The 12773-nt window shown below is 41.2% G+C and overlaps 1 long non-coding RNA gene across 1 annotated transcript; it reads right to left on the bottom strand.

Annotated features, from left to right (window-relative positions):
• Window positions 1-7104: 7104 nt before the first annotated feature.
• On the bottom strand, window positions 7105-10557 carry LOC116705151 (uncharacterized). The gene is made up of 3 exons (XR_004335861.1): window positions 10473-10557; window positions 8337-8341; window positions 7105-7115 (listed from the first exon to the last, which is right to left on the bottom strand). It is a non-coding gene; the product is annotated as an uncharacterized LOC116705151 (long non-coding RNA).
• Window positions 10558-12773: the final 2216 nt, after the last annotated feature.

Here is a 12773-nt window from a genome sequence, read left to right as displayed (position 1 = left end):
AAGGACACTTCGACAATGACTGCAGGGGCGGGGATCGAACCACCAACCTTCCGATTGCAGGCAACCGCTCTACCACTGAGCCACAGCCGCCCCGCAGGTGAATGATGTAAACCCTTTGAAATAAAAGATTATGTTAATGATGGTGCTGCAGACTCAGAATGGGATTACTAGGCCTAGGACTTTTTCGCCCACAGGATAGCACGTAAATAAAATCCAATAATACCATTTCACCAGTAATATACTTATGATTAAATATGATATTAATACACTATAATGGAACTTATGCATTTGATCTTGCAGCAAGTTTCTCACACGCAATTGTTTTTTGCAGCAGCCGCTATGATGCTTTTTTTTTAACGAAACAAACTTGCTGTAAGTATCTCCGCTGACCAATTTGTTTGTGGTTGTTACCATGGTGACTCGTAGTATCATGGCTCCATTCATGCTGCCTTTTTATTGTGGTCATGCAAGCTTAACTCTGAGTGAATCTACTCTGAGTTGATTGAACCAACTCAAATCAGCTGTTCTGGAACCGAAACCTCAGAGTTTCCCAACTCAGGGTAAATCAACTTATAGATCAGGGTTAGACTCAGAGTCCCTTCCTGAAAAGGGCCCCTGGTCCTGAACCAGCTTCTGTCTACTCAAAGGTGGCTCTGGTCTTCTCTTTGGCTACCGAATTATCTGTTCAGTGTCTGATTATGTACAAATGGAGGACAGCGTAAATTCCTTCAGGAAGACTTCTAAACTGAATCACTTTTCTCTCTCTAACCTGCTGTAAGAGGCGTTCACTTTTATTTTAACCAATCAGAAGTGGCCATGAATTTCACGAGCCAATCACAGCATGACATCCCTGTTTTAACCCTGTCTCTCTCTGCTTACATATTGTCTTGTATACATATACATACATATACAGACCCCTTAAAATAAGTTTAAAATCCCATAGTGAGACAAAACTCTGCATCTACATCTGCACAAACGGATTCTCCAATTTAAATCATTCTTTGATTGTAATCTTATATTGATTATAAAATCCAGAAATCCATCTTTTTCACCATGGATTTACAAGAATAAACATATTTAAGCGTTGCCTCTTGCTTGTACAATTTACAGCATATGTTCTCTGAGAATCTCTTTAATATTCAAGCAAATTAGTACTGTAACTGAAAATCCCCTAACCTAATTGATATCAAATTGCAACTTTGTGAATCAGAATCAAATTGGTTCATTGGTGATACCCAGACCTAGTTTTTACACTCCTGTTACTTGAATTTATTGCTTTATATAGTATTGATAGTGATAATAATGATGATAATTGATGGATGATTTGTTAATGTCACTATCAGACAGACTCTGTGAAAGCATCACAGAATTCAGTTAAAAAATTTGAAATGAGTTCTAAATGACTGGTTCCTTTCTGAGGTGACAACACAGGTGTCACCTTAACTAAACACATGCTTCTGAGCATGTTAATGCATTCAAACTGCAACAAAACACTTTTCTGGTCATGCATCACCTCTTAGCTAACAGGAGATGGCAGCACCTCACTAAGGGCCGTGTCAGCACAGGTTGTTCTTCTAACGGAGCTCTCATGTTATTTTTAAACTAAACCAAAGAGGAAGAGAAACCACTTCATTAGTACATACTGTACACATCATGGGAGCTGCAGGGTAGCGTATGGTTAAGGACATAACATAAATGCAGAACACCTTGAAGTCCCTGCAGCAATGGAGAAGCTGCTGGGGTTTGTGCCTTCGCACACGGATGGGAGACTAACGTCAAATAAAGTTCTTGATGTTCTGCGTGTAGTCGAGTCACCGACTGTCTGAGTCAGAGTCCTGAGTCCCAAGTGTTCAAGTCCAAGTCTGAGTTTATTGGTTATTAAGGAGTGACGGCTATTCTTCCTGGTGTCCAACTCAAGACAAACATATACAAATATTATAAAGCAACATACATTATACTAACAATGAGGCACAGTATGTTAGAAAAACAAAGAAAAACAGAATCAAATTGTGTTGAACTAATCTTCTTACTGATAACAAGTTCTCTTAGCTTCTTTTTGCAGCTTGAAATATTTACCATCAGAATTAAATGTGTTTGTATGTGTGTGTGTTTGGGGGGGGGGGGTGCATTGGTTCTGGGCATAGGCAGGGTAAAGTCCTAACCTACAGCCAGTCTGGTATCATAGCTGCTGGTGGGTTTGCCTAATGTACAATATTCTTACAATACAAAGTACTATTGCTAGTCTATTGTCATCCATGACAGCCTGCTATTCATTCATTCCACATTTCTCCTTGTGGGGCAGCGAAGAACAAGGCATGCTGCTCTGTTTTGAGTGAGCTCTAACTTGACAAGCTCATGCTTTGACTCACTAGACCAGATCATAGTGCAATAATCTAGATGGGACGGGACTAGATTCTGTGTTACTATCTTATTTGTTGAGTCTGTCATCAGATGAGCACTTCTTCTAATGATGGAGATGTTATTCATTTTGACCTTTGTGTTGTTAATCTAAGTAGTCCATAATAGTGTTTCATCTATCATGACACCCCACAATTTGGCAACTTTTACCGGTTTGATAGCATACCCGAGTCCTCAAAGAAGAGTCTGAGTCCTTACTGAGTCACTATTGCCAGCGTTTGAGTCCTAGTCTTCTCCTCAATTTTGCTTTCACAAGTGAAACATTAAGCAGTGCTCTTTCCAGCCATGGATGTAAATTCTGTGAATTTGATGAGTAACATTAAAAACATATCAAGTTTTAAGTAGAAACTACATTCAACTTCTGAGTCCTATCTCATGAATGCTCAAGTTTGATTTCATAAATCCTGGGGACCAAGTCATCAGTTCGCAAGTCCAAGTCAAGTCCCGAGTCCCAAAAATAGCGACTTTAGTCTGTCTCAAGCCCCAGTCCAGGGCCCGAGTCGAGTACTCCATCACTGACGGTGTGTAGCTTCTTTAACGCAGAAATGTAACCAAGACTGATTTACAACCACACTGGTAGTATACAGTTAATGAACCCGCATCATAAAGGAAAATCTCTAAAATCAACTCATGATAGAAATAGAAATGACTTGCATGCTGTTGTCTAGTTTCCCTTTTGTCAATTAAATCTGCTGACCTTCAAGTGAAAAGCTTGATCCTCCAACTAAAAACACACCACAATTATACACAATTTCATAAATCATAAAGCCTTTAAAAACCTGCATCTGGCAGCCCACTGCATTGGGATCCTTTGCTGCATTTAATGTCTGCTTTGCAGTAAGGCAATTGTGATTCACAAAAGGAAATGATTACCATAAAATATGCAACAAAATCTCGCTAAATTATATATTCCCCTCTTTATTCATAATTCATTGCTCCAGGTTACTTGCTCTGTCTCTTCTCTGTTTTATATTTGTCATAATGTAGTGAAGATCCATGACAACAGATGTTTGTGAAAGTGTGGATATTGTGCTCTTAAGTTTGTAAGGTGTCAAATTAAAAAATGGAGAGGCTTGTGATGAGAGGCTAATATATGACGTATGAGTCTAATATGGATAGTTAATTTAGATATGAACAATATATGGTCGGCCCTTTATCTGCAGAGTCTCCTTTGAAACAGGTGTAATGATGTACGGTTAAGATATCTATTACATAGTAAAGGTTGTTTATGATGTTATAATGCAGCTCGCATTCCTTAGTGTGAGAATCTAGGTGCAACAAAAGGATGCATTACCTAGAGGAATAAGCCCAAAGTATGGTGAAAGCCCTTTAAACCGAGTTTGGGATTGAATCATTTGTAAATCAGAGTGAGATCACTTAATATGAAAGGCTTTACCTCCTTCAAAGAACTGAACCTTGGCCTCACAGATACACACTTGATCTTCCCACTGGCTTACAGGAGAATATCGGTATGAAATCAGACTTAGCCTTTTGACACCCAATACAATTATCAAATAGTCTGCCCCAGTGGATACTCACACACTGCTTCCACGTTGAATTATTTATACGAGTGTCTGTGCTTGTTTAAATGAGACACAGAGCTCTACAAGCTGCAGCCTCTCCTCTGCACTACATACCAGGTACCCTCACTCAAAGCAGCACTCAATGGCATCTTAATTCTCACTGTTAGAACGTACATACAGTCCAACTTTCATAAGTAAACGGTCTCTATGGTAAGTCTCCAATCTTTTTCAAGCTTGAATTCTGCTTGCAATGACGTAATTAGTGTGAGTTGCAATGCCTGTTGTGCTAAATTTTGAGCTGAAGATTACTTGAATGGATGCGTTATCAATCCTTATATTTAATGTCCCTGTTTTCTTTAAAGCTACGTAGAATATTCGAATATCTGAGATATACATCAATTGGTGGTAGTATTAGCAGTTGAGCTAGTGGCTCAGTGTGGCCGCCCTTACTGTATGTTAACATGTCTCTACCAATGCTAACATCTGGTATTTAGAAGGTATCACTTTGTCATCTTCATCATCTTAGTTTAATGTGTCAACATGCTATCATTTACCAGGTATTTCTGATTTCTGATTTGCTCCATCACCATCTGGTACGCTGCTGCCACTGCTAAGGACAAGGGCAGAGTGCAGCGTATCATCCCAGACCCAAACTGTTTGAACCCCTCCCCTCTGGCAGGAGGCTTTGGCCCATCAGCACCAAAGAAATCACGCCACAGAAAACAGTTTCTTTAAAAGCCACTTGGTCATCTTTGCCTCGGGTGCCTGTTGGTTTGTTTTTCTGCTCCGTACAACACTGCACATTCAGTATGTTCCGTCATATATAAATGATATTGCTATTTTATTTGGAAAGTGCTACTCCATGGTTCTTTTCTGGTCAGATTCCAAAAGGAAACAAGCAAGCAGAGGAAGACGTTATGTAGATATTGGACCAAGTTCAGAGTTACTGGTGAGCAATATCATTTTGACAAATGTTGGAAATGACTTTGAATGCATAAAAAGATGAACAAGCGTAGCTTTATATTTTTCTTGATGCTGATGGGGAACTTTTTTGGACAGAGGAAGGCTGGAAACAAAGGTAGCAGTACAAGACCACTGACCGTGACTTCCACTAATTCCCAAAAGTTATTTTTAACGTGTAATGGGGCTGTAACACTTGTATAGTTAGAAAAACTATCTTATGGGAAAGTTAATGTCCAACACAGTGTTAAATAACTCCTAAAAGAGTCAACAATAACACTAAGTGTAAAGGTACCAACTCTAAGAAGAGTTAAATGACCACTCTGTGGTGTGGACCCATTTAATAACTTTTTAAAAGGCATGCATTGATGTCCACTCATTTTAAGCCAAAATGGCCAAGGACAAAATTGCAACGACAACAAACTTAACATATGTTTTTGGTTGTTTTTTTATCCTCAATATGTCCTGAGTAAGGGAAAAAAGCTCGAAGAGTCCCATTGGGGAAACTTTTAAAAAAGTATAGCCAAATATAGCCTATTCATGCGTCATTCATTCGTTTTCTCATGGGAATGGGGTAAACTTTTTAACCTTTAGATATCACCATGAAAATTACTGTGTCAATTACTTACATCAAGACAAGCAATGTGTTGAAAGAGTTTCTTCCCACCAACGATCCAGAAGCCAGCTGAACGACGGACCCTTCTGTAAAGTGACGATGGTGGTGGTGTCTGATGAGCAAAACTGCAATGTGATGCTGGTCAGGGATAATCAAAGGAGTCTTTTCACTCTGATCGAGGCTTGAGTGGTGAAGATGACCTCCGACTCTTAGAAGGCCATAAATGTCAATGAAGGTATCCAGATTTTTCAGAGAACTGGTTTTTGGTATCCTCTCTTGTTTTTGGATACATTTGATCTCTGGGCCATAGACTTCCTGTTGGTTGCTTGGATGATTATGGCTGACGCTTGACTGGATTCTTGACAGAGAGTTGTCCTCTGCAGTAATGCCAATTCTTCGATGCGTCATTGTCTCTGTTGTCTTGCCATGACGAGCTTGTGAACAAGATTAGTCATGCTCGAAACCGGGAATTCCAAGTCGAAAACTTGGCAAAGCGTTGAGAACCAAGTTGCTTGTGTGAGGCTGAAAGTGGACACTAGAGGCCAAATGTCTGTATCTGAGCTTGGATCAACAAGGTTGTGAGCACCTTCAGAGGGGCTGGGCTCTGGTCTAGACAGGGACTTGGATCAGCCAGTTGGCGTTTTTCAGGTGGGCAGCGGGGACCGAGCGTGTTGCGTGATCTGCAGGGTCATGATCTGTTAGTACAAAGCGGCAATGGTCTGGGCGAGATGATCTCTGGATGCATAACACTTGGTTGCTGACATAAACATAAAAGTGTCTGGTCTCGGTGCAAATAAATAGCCCAGGACTATTTAGCCCACTTTGCTGCCGTCGTAGTAGTAGTAGTAGTACGGCGTCGAGCTGAAGGTCTAATTCCGCTGAGATCAGGTCTGCTGACTCGACAGCAAGCACTGCTGTGCAGAGTTCCTGGGGAGTGACTGGTGACCTGGATGTTGCTGAACTTCTCTTTAGAACACATTAGGGCATGGCTCAAAGAGTGCGGCATTTCAGCTCTGTGGTGACCCACCCCAGGTCCAACATCTGTGCGTAGGGCAGGTTGGGAGAGTCGTTCACCTGTTTACGGACTACATGCACTCTGATAATGTCCGATCCTAAGAAGCATAATGGGGGCTTGTGGGTCAATGTCTGGGATGAGGTGTGCCACTGACCATAGATGAGCATGATGAAGAGCCACTTCATGTGTTTGAATTTCGTCTTTGTTATTTGGGATGTTGTTTCATTCTATGAGACTCGGTAGCAAGATGCAAACAGTTTCCTCGGAATCCTTCTATAACCACTCCTCCTGATGATTTTACACCAAGTCATTATTCTAGTGGTAAGAGAATGGTTTCGACCAGACACTGCAACGGCCTTGGAGTATTGTCCATGTACAGAGTGCCCCAAAAGGCCTTAACTATTGTGCCAGTGGTATATGTTTCACCTGGGGCTATTTACAGCAACGTTCTTTGCTGGTTACACCTTTGTCGCTCTTTCCTGCATCTTATATTGTCGGTTATCATTTTACCTCCCCGACGTAGTGCTCCCCTAGTTGTATGTCCTCCTGCGGTAGACCGGCTGAATTCAGTGTCCTTGCCTCACTCTCTTCGACCGGCTTACTGACTATCTGACTATATGTGCGTTGTTCCCTACCACTTTTCCTCTGTACCCAGCTGCTAAGCATATTTAATATGTCACTCAACATCTATTTATCGTGGTTAATTGAGTTATACTTTACCAGTTTTACGTGGCTGTTCTCACTTCTGGTCTCCCACCTCAGTCTTGTCATTATTCCACGTTTCGCTGCCAGAGATCCCTTAATGCCCTGGCTCTTCTCCTGATGATTCTTTACTCCAAATCATATTCTAAGGTGTAAGGAGCACTTGGACTTTGGTCACCAAACACTTCAAAGGACTGTGAGTGACTTATTGCTCCATTCGTCAAGGATCGCGTACAGTTTCACTGCCTTTTCTCTTTGGCCAGCTGGATACACTTTTACGAGGCATATTTTTGAACAAGAACGGTCTATTAGCTGCCCACCACAGACTTTTGTGCAGTTGTTAGTCACGTGAGACTGGAAGTGAGACCGGGAAATTTCGTGCTCCTCCCCGTAGTGCTCAGGAGCAGGGTCTTGCAACCAGGGTGCGGGTCCAGGGTGGAGTGCTGTGTTGTATCTTTCATTCTTATATTCTGAACACTGAATTTTGATTCTGCAGTTCTTTGCTATGTGAGATGTGGAAGAGCAGCACATAAAGCACACTTTGTTCTCTATTAGCAGTGTTTTGCGCTTTTCAATTGGCTCTAAATGCATGACATTTACACAGGGGGTATGACTTTTTCTGCAGTAGGTATAGTTTATTGCTGTTGTCCAACCTTGTTGGGAGCTCGCCAGTGTCGGATGTTGCCCTGGGAGATACCTCTGTTTTGTGGACAGAGACTTCACGCTGTCTGCCATCCAAGCTGTCTTTTTGGTCCTAAAAGCTGTGTCTGCAAGGGCAATGAAGCTGAAGCTTAGATCATTTGTCCTGATCATGCATCATGTTCTACACCTACAAAGTTGGCAAATGGAGGATATGGCACCCGGTTTTGCCGTTTGAAGGATGAAGTTTCTGTACCATTTGTTGGGTCAATTGCTGGTTGCACCCTGTCTCTGCTCTCCTCCCCTCTGTCTGTCATTAATTGCAGGAGTGAAGCCTGGTGTGCGGGAGTCAAGGTTCCAGCTGCAGCTCATCAGATCCACTCACCTCTGCTTCAAATACCCGGTCAACCTACCACTCCTTGTCAGATCATAGTTTAGACACGATGTTAGTCTCCTTGCTGACGCTACCTTTGGATTTGTTTGTATACCTTGCTTGTACTTATTTGTTCTTTGTTGCCACAGTTCCTTTTACCTGCTTCCACCTTCACTCCCGCCATCCATCACTCCTGCTCTCCACCCTGGCTAACTGGATTATCGGCACGGTACCACTCCCGCTCTGCACTCTGGATCATTTTGGACTTGGTTCTTTTCATCGTTGTATTCCCGACATTAGACTGGAATAAACCTGTTTTAATATCGTTCTGGTCTGCGTTTATGTTTGAATTTGGGCTCAACTAGTTCCACACGTAACACTATTGGGTTTACTCCTCTTGTCGGGTCTATGATGAGAGGCCAGGCAAGTCTCGTTCAGCTTTGGCTGTCTGCAGTTCCATTAGTAGGTTGCTCAGCTTCATTAGCTTAGGCCCATCTCTGCTTGTTATTCTTGGAAAACTGTTTGTTCAAGCCTGTCCCACACCATACTCAGTCCCGCCTCCAGGCAGTGGATGTGTATTGCCCTTATCCGCTCAACATGCTCTGCTGACTCCTTGCCAAGCCATTTTAGCAAAAGGTCCATCTCCTCACTTGGTGTCAGGTTTAAACCGCTGGTTGCAGTATGAAAGGAACGTTTCCATGCTCTATAATTTTGAGTTTTGTCATTGAATGGGAGTAAGCCTGTTGCAACAAGCTCACAACATGCTAGATATCTTACAAAGTCATTTATATGTAAGCCACCATTACTGGGGTTTGGTGACACAGGACAGCGACAAGGAGAAGGATGGTCATTGTAACTGAGGTTTGAAGTGGTGCACAGGAGTAGTATGCTCGTGGTTTAACCCGATGTCTGGCATACGCACACCTTCAACATGCCGGGTGATGTGAACACCCTGGCTCATGAACATCCTGACCAAAATAGATGCAGGCCTGCTGTGGAGCAGTATTCAGCTTTAGCAATGGCTGCAACTGCCTCTTTTCTATGCCTAAGTATTTCCATAGATGTTTCCATCCCACCCTTTTCCTGCACTTTCTCTTTGGTGTAAAAAAGAGTGCTTTTGCGCTTTGACTTTGGTATTGCTCTATACACTAACAGCCAGCTAAACTCACTCCTAACATCAAGACTCAAACAGTGGTTCCCACATCCACAGGTTTACAAAGAAAGTATGAAACTGTAACATTTCAAAAAAGCCATGCTAGCTTTTAACATACAATTTAACCTAAGGAATGTTCAGAATATAATTTCATCAATTCAAATATTTCCTTTCTAATGTTACACAATATAATTCATGACTATTACACTGATAGCAATTATGTTGTACAAAGACATTTTTACATGTAAACAATATTACATTCATTCACATGAGCGTAGTCTGTTCTGTGACTTATAGTTGCCTAACAACCATGTAACATCAGTGGACATTTCTAACAGACTTGACACAAAACATCACTGACATTTAATGATCTATGAACCTATGTAATCATTTAAAACTGTGAATGAATACAACTGTGCTACTCTAGGCATAGATGTAAGCAAATATAGCTGTAGTTGGCTTGCTACACAATAACCATAAAAACCATTTGTTTGTAGCATTCCTAACTATGGCTTGTGCAACATAACGGTTACTAGACGAGTCTTAAAGTGACAGTAACGTGACTAGAGAACTCAATAAGATTTGAGGAAAATTAACTTTGTATTTTTACACTTAATTATAAAAAACAACCACAACAAATGTAAATATTAGATATAGCCAAGGGCCTGTTTAGTGAAAACTCTGAGTTTGTCAACCCTGAGATGAGGGAAACTCTGGGCTTTCAGAAAGGGAGGTTAATCAAATCTGAGAGAGAGGGGTAACTCCAGTCCGTTTCAGAAAGAGAGGTAACTTAGCCCAAGGGGGTAAGCCGCACAGCTGGCACAGCTACCAGAAGACTTACAACTTTCAGACAGGTTGCAGGTTGGAAAGGGATAAAGCCAAGATCCAAGGGATAAAAAAATCACTTTAATTATTTTAATGTAGATGTCAACAAGATATTTTCTGCTGGCTATACCCAATGTTTAGATCTGTTGTATTTGTGCAAATTAGTACATACATAATTAGATTATGCACCATTTGTTCATGTTAACAAACAATAAAAAAAACGTATAATACTTAAGTAATTGTCTTACTCAGAACATATTGAGGATATAAAATCAGTTGAGTTTGCTTCTGTTGCAATTTGTCCTACCTTTTTTTTTCATAAAATTATGGGACTATAGGTTTAACGCACATGGTGCATAATGGGTTGATATGTTTAGTCTTTGGTAATTAGACTCATCGTAAAGGTAACTTATAAGGGGTATCGTATGAGTGTGTTTCCCGCCGATGGACTCTAGCCAGTGGAGGTGATGAATGGATATAGGAAGGAAGATGTGATGTGAAGCGGGGCTTCTGATGGAGGAACCCTGGGTGCTGCAAGGAATAATGAGAACTGGAGGTGAATGGGGTGGAGGAGGGTTGCTGATGGAGATTGTGGAAAATCTGGTTGGTTTAACAGAGTAAATGTCAACATTCAGCTAGTCTACATCTTTGAAAATCTTCCAGGTTTCACCCATTTAGGCTGGACATCCGTTGCCTTGGGCATTGTTGGCATTCTCAATTCTGTTGGATTTCTGAGGACTATGGTTACCTGCTCCTCAGATCTCTGCAGGGTAAATCCAGACAGCTAGCTAGACTATCTGTCCAATCTGAGTTTTCTGTTGCATGACTAAAACAACTTTTAAATGTTCACGTTCCACCAAAACCAGTTCCTTCCGAGCTTTTTTGCAGCGGCACCGCGGCTTTTCCCCGGTGCTTAGTATAATTGTGATTGGTTTAAAGAAACGCCATTAAACTAGAGCATGTTTCTCTTTGATCCTCAAATGCTATGTGGAGTAGCCAGCTAACATTCAGCTGATGACAATGCAGGAAGAGAAAGAAATGTGAAGAATCAAGTCATCCTGAAATAATCTACCCTGAGCTTCATACAGACAGTTAGTGTGTTGAAATCCAGTCCGACTGTTAATTAGAGTTGCTGCAAGCGTCGTGCAGTCCCGTTTACCTGGGATAAACTGTGACCCGACCTGAAAAAAACCATACGCCCGTAATGTTGCCCCTCCAGCAATCTCCCTGGACCGAACCACTATATCCCAAAGATGGTCCTACAAAACATTTTTAACATTACACATCTCCACAAAGCGAGACTCCCTTTGTGCTCCTCTACACAATTAAAAGACACTTTACGAGGTATGTAACTTCCCCAATTACAAAACACAAATGAACAATAAAGGCCTCTGGCTCTGTTTGGCTGTAAATGAAACATGTCCTGGGATGTGAAAGTCGAGTCACTCTCTGTTATGACACTTTGGTTTCTTCTTTAAACATGACTTTGAGGAAGTCCCTGCTTCCTTATTGCCGATGCCTCAATGCAATCCTGGGGACAAATGTAAACATCTCAAAAGTACCATGATAACCTACCTTACTTACGGATGAAGGAGAGGGAGACAGAGAGTGTGTGTGTAGCTGTTACTGAGGTGATGTCCCTGTGTGTACTCCTTTTTGCAGCGGGCTGGTGTGTTGGGCCACGGGGGCCCAAATTTAAAAATATATTAAAAAAGGCGTTTTGCTCAAGGTTCCCTTTTTGAACGAAAAAAACCTGCCGTCCAGAGAGGAGTGTGAGGGTTGGGACTCGGCGCAGGTGGCCTTCTTCATGCGCAAGGAGAGTACAAGAAAGGAGACCAATTAAGGCGCTGTCAAAAAACCACTGGATACTTTTGGAACTATTTATTTAAAATTAAATTTCATATTCACCACTAAGGGGATTTATGGAATGTCTTTCATTCGTATGTAAAGTTAAAGAAAGGGGGTTGAAATAAACAATGGGGATAGATGCCGAAAAACCCTTTTTTTAGGGAATAAAATTGGTTTCTGTTTTTAAAATGAAAAGTAAAATTAGGGAGGGAACCAGTGTACTGCCCCTTTAAACAACAAAAGAAGGGCGCCACCGAAACAGCTGAAAATTTAAAAGGACATAGCTCTGGTGGTAATAACCTCAAATTGTCTTTTTTCCCGGCTTTTCCAAAAAAAATCTCGTTTCGTCTCCTTGCACTCACAATTACTTCCTTTAAAGGTCAGTCTGGGTTTTGGTTGTGTTCAGTTCATTCAATTCCCCAAAAATGAAAAATCCCCCGGGCAATTATATGATATGGTTTAAAAACCCCCGCAGAACGGTACATTTCCTAAAGTATTGGTCCATTTTGAAAGAAAAAAAAAAATTGGGAAAACCCAGTTTACAATCCCAAAACATTTGAAAAATCCTATCAAATGTTTGTTTAGTCTGTTTTTCCATTTACTGCATTTAAACATTTAAAAAGGCGATGTCTTGAATAAATTGAAGCATACTTCTTGAATTTTAAAATTGTACTGCCCCTTGAAAAATTCCAGCTTGTAAA

This window comes from Etheostoma spectabile, chromosome 17 (genome assembly GCF_008692095.1).
Source record: "Etheostoma spectabile isolate EspeVRDwgs_2016 chromosome 17, UIUC_Espe_1.0, whole genome shotgun sequence".
Taxonomy (NCBI): Eukaryota; Metazoa; Chordata; class Actinopteri; order Perciformes; family Percidae; genus Etheostoma; species Etheostoma spectabile.
The sequence above is the reverse complement of the archived record's forward strand: the minus strand, read 5'-3'. Positions and strand labels throughout refer to the sequence as shown.